This window comes from Arachis stenosperma, chromosome 10 (genome assembly GCF_014773155.1).
Source record: "Arachis stenosperma cultivar V10309 chromosome 10, arast.V10309.gnm1.PFL2, whole genome shotgun sequence".
NCBI lineage: Eukaryota > Viridiplantae > Streptophyta > Magnoliopsida > Fabales > Fabaceae > Arachis > Arachis stenosperma.
Genome location: NC_080386.1, coordinates 22,858,793 through 22,866,229, shown reverse-complemented (window position 1 = coordinate 22,866,229; position 7,437 = coordinate 22,858,793). Strand labels below are relative to the sequence as shown.

At 40.0% G+C, this 7,437-nt stretch overlaps 1 non-coding gene across 1 annotated transcript; it reads right to left on the bottom strand.

Moving 5' to 3' along the window:
* Positions 1–7,329: 7,329 nt before the first annotated feature.
* Positions 7,330–7,437, bottom strand: LOC130958654 (small nucleolar RNA R71). The gene has a single exon (XR_009077765.1). It is a non-coding gene; the product is annotated as a small nucleolar RNA R71 (small nucleolar RNA).

Sequence of the window (7,437 nt, the reverse complement as noted above, 5' to 3'; positions counted from 1 at the left end):
GGATTCATAGGACATTCATAACTTTAAGGCATAGACACTAAGACACTAATGATCATAAGACACAAACATAGATAAACATAAGCATGAAAATTCGAAAAACAGAAAAATAAAGAACAAGGAAATTAAAGAACGGGTCCACCTTAGTGATGGCGGCTTGTTCTTTCTCTTGAAGATCTTATGGAGTGCTTGAGCTCCTCAATGTCTCTTCCTTGCCTTTGTTGCTCCTCTCTCATGATTCTTTGGTCTTTTCTAATTTCATGGAGGAGGATGGAATGTTCTTGGTGCTCCACCCTTAGTTGTCCCATATTGGAACTCAATTCTCCTAGGGAGGTGTTGATTTGCTCCCAATAGTTTTGTGGAGGAAAGTGCATCCCTTGAGGTATCTCAGGGATTTCATGATGAGTGGGATCTCTTGTTTGCTCCATCCTTTTTTTAGTGATGGGCTTGTCCTCATCAATGAGGATGTGGTCCAACCTTTGATCAAAGTTGACCCTTTTTGAGTTTGAAAGGAACCTCAGGAATTACCTTCTTCATGGCCACAACTTCATAGAAGTGGTCTTGATGCACCCTTGAGATGAATCTCTCCATCTCCCATGACTCGGAGGTGGAAGCTTTTGCCTTCCCTTTCCTCTTTCTAGAGGTTTCTCCGGCCTTAGGTGCCATAAATGGTTATGGAAAAACAAAAAGCAACGCTTTTACCACACCAAACTTAGAAGGTTTTCTCGTCCTCGAGCAAAAGAAGAAAGAGGGACGGAGAAGAAGAAGAAAATGGAGGAGATGGAGAAGTGGGAGTGATTCGGCCATTATGGGTGGGTTGGGAGGGAAAGTGGTTTGAATTTGAATGGTGAGGTAGGTGGGGTTTTATGAAGGATGGATGTGAGTGGTGAAGAGAATGGTAGGATTTGAATGGTGAGGGGTTTTTTGGGGAAGAGGTGTTGAGGTGATTGGTGAATGGGTGAAGAAAAGAGAGAGTGGTGGGGTAGGTGGGGATCCTGTGGGGTCCACAGATCCTGAGGTGTCAAGGAAAATTCATCCCTGCACCAAGTGGCGAGCAAAAATGCTCTTTATGCCAATTCTAGCGTTAAACGCCGGGCTGGTGCCCATTTCTGGCGTTTAACACCAACTTCTTGCCCTTTCCTGGTGTTTAACGCCAGTCTGGTGCCCCTTTCTGGCATTAAACGCCCATTTGCTGCCCTTACTAGCGTTTAAACGCCAGCAAGGTTTTCCTCCAGGGTGTGATGTTTTTCTTTCTGTTTTTGCTTTTTCAATTGATTTTGTGACTTCCCATGAGCATCAACCTACAGAAAACATAAAATAACAAAGGGAAATAGATAAATATAACATTGGGTTGCCTCCCAACAAGTGTTTCTTTAATGTCAGTAGCTTGACAGTGGGCTCTCATGGAGCCTCACAGATACTCAGAGCAATGTTGGAACCTCCCAACACCAAACTTAGAGTTTGAATGTGGGGGTTCAACACCAAACTTAGAAGTTGGTTGTGGCCTCCCAACACCAAACTTAGAGTTTGACTGTGGGGGCTCTGTTTGACTCTGTTTTGAGAGAAGCTCTTCATGCTTCCTCTCCATGGTTACAGAGGGATATCCTTGAGCCTTAAACACAAAGGATTCTTCATTCACTTGAATGATCAATTCTCCTCTGTCAACATCAATCACAGCCTTTGCTGTGGCTAGGAAGGGTCTGCCAAGGATGATGGATTCATCCATGCACTTCCCAGTCTCTAGGACTATAAAATCAGCAGGGATGTAATGGTCTTCAACTTTCACCAAAACATCCTCTACAAGTCCATAAGCTTGTTTTCTTAAATTTTCTGCCATCTCTAGTGAGATTCTTGCAGCTTGTACCTCAAAGATCCCTAGCTTCTCCATTACAGAGAGAGGCATAAGGTTTATGCTTGACCCTAGGTCACACAGAGCCTTCTCAAAGGTCATGGTGCCTATGGTACAATGTATTGAGAACTTCCCAGGGTCCTGTCTCTTTTGAGGTAATCTCTGCCTAGTCAAGTCATCCAGTTCTTTGGTGAGTAAAGGGGGTTCATTCTCCCAAGTCTCATTACCAAATAACTTGTCATTTAGCTTCATGATTGCTCTAAGGTACTTGGCAACTTGCTCTTCAGTGACATCTTCATCCTCTTCAGAGGAAGAATACTCATCAGAGCTCATGAATGGCAGAAGTAAATCCAATGGAATCTCTATGGTCTCATTATGAACCTCAGATTCCCATGGTTCCTCATTAGGGAACTCATTGGAGGTCAGTGGACGTCCATTGAGGTCTTCCTCAGTGGCGATCACTGCCTCTTCCTCTTCTCCAAGTTCGGCCATGTGGGTCATGTTAATGGCCTTGCATTCTCCTTTTGGATTCTCTTCTGTATTGCTTGGAAGAGTACTAGGAGGGAGTTCAGTAATTTTCTTGCTCAGCTGTCCCACTTGTGCCTCCAAGTTTCTAATGGAGGATCTTGTTTCAGTCATGAAACTTTGAGTGGTTTTGATTAGATCAGAGACCATGGTTGCTAAGTCAGAGTGGCTCTGCTTAGAATTCTCTGTCTGTTGCTGAGAAGATGATGGAAAAGGCTTGCCATTATTAAACCTGTTTCTTCCACCATTATTGTTGTTGAAACCTTGTTGAGGTCTTTGTTGATCCTTCCATGAGAGATTTGGATGATTTCTCCATGAAGGATTATAGATGTTTCCATAGGGTTCTCCCATGTAATTCACCTCTTCCATTGAAGGGTTCTTAGGATCATAAGCTTCTTCTTCAGATGAAGCATCCTTAGTACTGCCTGGTGCAGCTTGCATTCCAGACAGACTTTGAGAAATCAAATTGACTTGTTGAGTCAATATTTTGTTCTGAGCCAATATGGCATTCAGAGTATCAATCTCAAGAATTCCTTTCTTCTGATTGGTCCCATTGTTCACAGGATTCCTTTCAGAAGTGTACATGAATTGGTTATTTGCAACCATTTCAATCAGTTCTTGAGCTTCTGCAGGCGTCTTCTTCAGATGAAGAGATCCTCCAGCAGAGCTATCCAATGACATCTTGGACAGTTTAGACAGACCATCATAGAAGATACCTATGATGCTCCATTCAGAAAGCATGTCAGAGGGACACTTTCTGATCAATTGTTTGTATCTTTTCCAAGCTTCATAGAGGGATTCACCTTCCTTCTGTCTAAAGGTTTGGACTTCCACTCTAAGCTTACTCAATTTTTGAGGTGAAAAGAACTTTGCCAAGAAGGCATTGACTAGCTTTTTCCAAGAGTTCAGGATTTATTTTGGTTGTGAGTCCAACCATATCCTAGCTCTATCTCTTACAGCAAAAGGGAATAGCATAAGTCTGTAGACCTCAGGGTCAACCCCATTAGTCTTGACAGTGTCACAAATTTGCGAGAATTCAGCTAAAAACTGATGAGGATCTTCCAATGGAAGTCCATGGAACTTGCAATTTTGTTACATTAGAGAAACTAATTGAGGCTTAAGCTCAAATTTGTTTGCTCCAATGGCAGGAATAGAGATGCTTCTCCCATAGAAGTCGGGAGTAGGTGCAGTAAAGTCACCCAGCACCTTCCTTGCATTGTTGGCATTGTTGTTATTTTCGGCTGCCATGGGTTCTTCTTCTTTGAAGATTTCTGTTAGGTCCTCTACAGAGAGTTGTGCCTTAGCTTCTCTTAGCTTTCGCTTCAAGGTCCTCTCAGGTTCAGGGTCAACCTCAACAAGAATGCTTTTGTCTTTGCTCCTGCTCATATGAAAGAGAAGAGAACAAGAAAATATGGAATCCTCTATGTCACAGTATAGAGATTCCTTGAGGTGTCAGAGGAAAAGAAAAATAGAAGGAAGAGGTAGAAGAATTCGAACTTATCAAGTAAGATGGAGTTCGAATTGTGCATTGAGGAGGAGTGTTAGTTGATGAGCGGATAATTTGTACGCTTTTTGGCATTATTTTTAGTATATTTTTAGTAGATTTAGTTAGTTTTTAGTATATTTTTATTAGTTTTTAGTTAAAATTTACTTTTCTGGACTTTACTATGATTTTGTGTGTTTTTCTGTGATTTCAGGTATTTTCTGGCTGAAATTGAGGGACATGAGCAAAAATCTGATTCAGAGACTGAAAAGGACTGCAGATGCTGTTGGATTCTGACCTTCCTGCACTCGAAGTGGATTTTCTGGAGCTACAGAAGTCCAATTGGCGCGCTCTCAACGGCGTTGGAAAGTAGACATCCTGGGCTTTCCAGAAATGTATAATAGTTCATACTTTGCCCGAGATTTGATGGCCCAAACCGGCGTTCCAAATCAGCTCAAGAATGCCCGGTGTTAAACGCCGGAACTGGCACAAGAATGGGAGTTAAACGCCCAAACTGGCACAAAAGCTGGCGTTTAACTCCAAGAAGAGTCTCTACACGAAAATGCTTCAATGCTCAGCCCAAGCACACACCAAGTGGGCCCGGAAGTGGATTTTTATGTCTTTTACTCTAGGACCTTTTACTATTGTATTTTCATCGGGGTAGCTGTCTTTAGTCTTATGCTATTTTAGATCACTTGGGGCTGGCCTCACGGCTATGCCTAGACCTTGTTCTTATGTATTTTCAACGGTGGAGTTTCTACACACCATAGATTAAGGTGTGGAGCTCTGCTGTACCTCGAGTATTAATGCAATTACTATTGTTCTTCTATTCAATTCAGCTTGTTCTTATTCCAAGATATTCATTCGTACCCAAGAACATGATGAATGTGATGATTATGTGACGCTCATCATCATTCTCACTTATGAACGCATGCCTGACAACCACTCCCGTTCTACAAGCAAACAAGGCTTGAATGTTTATCTCTTGGATTCTTTAATCGGAATCTTCGTGATATAAGCTAGAATTGATGGCGGCATTCAAGAGAATTCGGAAGGTCTAAACCTTGTCTGTGGTATTCTGAGTAGGATTCAATGATTGAATGACTATGACGAGCTTCAAACTCGCGATTGTGGGGCGTTAGTGACAGACGCAAAAGAATCATTGGATTCTATTCCGACATGATCGAGAACCGACAGCTGAATAGCCGTGCCGTGACAGGGTGCGTTGAACATTTTCACTCGCGTAAGGTTTATTACTTGGACGACCCAGTGCACTTGCTGGTTAGTTGTGCGAAGTTGTGTTTATACCATGGTATTGAGCACCAAGTCTTTGGGGCCATTACTAAGGATTATTTGAGTTGTGAAAAGTAGTGATCACAATTTCGTGCACCAAGTTTTTGGCGCCGTTGCCGGGGATTGTTTCGAGTATGGACAACTGACGGTTCATCTTGTTGCTTAGATTAGGTATTTTTCAGAGTTCTTAAGAATGAATTCTAGTGTTTCAAGGTGATGATCTTATCATCACCAAAGCTGATTGATTCTCATCAATTTAGCTCTTGAATGCAATGTTCTACTGAAGCTTGGCTATCCATGTCTAATTTCTTTAGACTGAAGCTTTAGACTAACATTGCATGATTCCTGGAATTCTCATTAAGAATTTTGATACCTTTATTTTCTTTTCCACTTAATTTTCGAAAAAACCAAAAAAATTACAAAATCATAAAAAAACCAAAAATATTTTATGTTTATTGTTGAGTCTAGTATCTCATTTTAAGTTTGGTGTCAATTGCATGTTTCTGTTCTTCTTGCATTCATTCATGTGTCTTAAGTGATCTTCAAGTTGTTCTTGATGATTTCCTTGCTTTGATCTTTGAATTCTCTTGACTTGAGTGTTTTGTCATATGCATTCTCATCTTGTTAGTGTCAGTAGTATACAAACTGCTAAGTTTGGTGTCTTGCATGCATTGTTATTTGATTTTAGTAGCATTTTGATTATTCCTCATTATTAAAAATCCAAAAATATTTTTAATTTGTGTCTTTTCAAGTCAATAATACAGAGAATTGAAGATTCAGAACATACAGCAGAGGAATTACACAGAAAAAAACTGGACGTTCAAAACGCCCAGTGAAGAAGGCAAACTGGCGTTTAAACGCCAGCCAGGGTGCCTGGCTGGGCGTTTAACGCCCAAAAGGGTAGTGATTTGGGCGTTAAACGCCAGAATGTGCACCATTCTGGGCGTTTAACGTCAAGATGGCACAAGAGGGAAGATTCTGTTTTTAATTCAGATTTTTTTCAAGTTTTCAAAATTTTTTCAAAATAAAATCTTTTTCAAATCAAATCTTTTCAATCAAATATTTTTCAAAATTAATTTCTTTCCATACTTGCTATCAATTAACGATTTGATTCAACATTTCAAGTATGTTGCCTTTTCTGTTGAGAAAGGTTTAATGTTTGAATCATATCTTTTCTTGTTAGCCAAGTCATTAATTTTTAAAATCAAATCTTTTTAAATTGTTTTTCAAATCATATCTTCTCAATCACATCTTTTTAAAACCATAACTTTTCAATCATATCTTCTTAATCATATCTTTTTCAAAATAGTTTTCAATCATATATTTTTAATTTATAATTTCAAATCTTTTTCAAAAATCACTTGATTTCTTTTCCACTCTTGGTTTTCGAAAATCAATTAGTGTTTTTCAAAATATTTTTTTAAAATCTTTTACTTAATTTTCAAAAGTTTCTTCCCCTCTTCTCACATCCTTCTATTTATGGACTAACACTATTCCTTAATGCACAATTCGAACTCCATCTTTCTTGATAAGTTCGAATTCTCTACTTCTTCCTTCTATTTTTCTTTTCCTCTGACACCTCAAGGAATCTCTATACTGTGACATAGAGGATTCCATATTTTCTTGTTCTCTTCTCTTTCATATGAGCAGGAGCAAAGACAAAAGCATTCTTGTTGAGGCTGACCATGAACCTGAAAGGACCTTAAAGCGAAAGCTAAGAGAAGCTAAGGCACAACTCTCCGAGGACCTAACAGAAATCTTCAAAGAAGAAGAACCCATGGCAGCCGAAAATAACAACAATGCCAACAATGCAAGGAAGGTGCTGGGTGACTTTACTGCACCTACTCCCGACTTCTATGGGAGAAGCATCTCTATCCCTGCCATTGGACCAAACAACTTTGAGCTTAAGCCTCAATTAGTTTCTCTAATGCAACAGAATTGCAAGTTCAATGGACTTCCATTGGAAGATCCTCACCAGTTCTTAGCTGAATTCTTGCAAATCTGTGACACTGTCAAGACTAATGGGGTTGACCCTGAGGTCTACAGACTTATGCTATTCCCTTTTGCTGTAAGAGACAGAGCTAGGATATGGTTGGACTCACAACCTAAAGAAAGCCTGAACTCTTGGGAAAAGCTAGTCAATGCCTTCTTGGCAAAGTTCTTTCCACCTCAAAAATTGAGTAAGCTTAGAGTGGAAGTCCAAACCTTCAGACAGAAGGAAGGAGAATCCCTCTATGAAGCTTGGGAAAGATACAAACAATTGATCAGAAAATGTCCTTCTGACATGCTT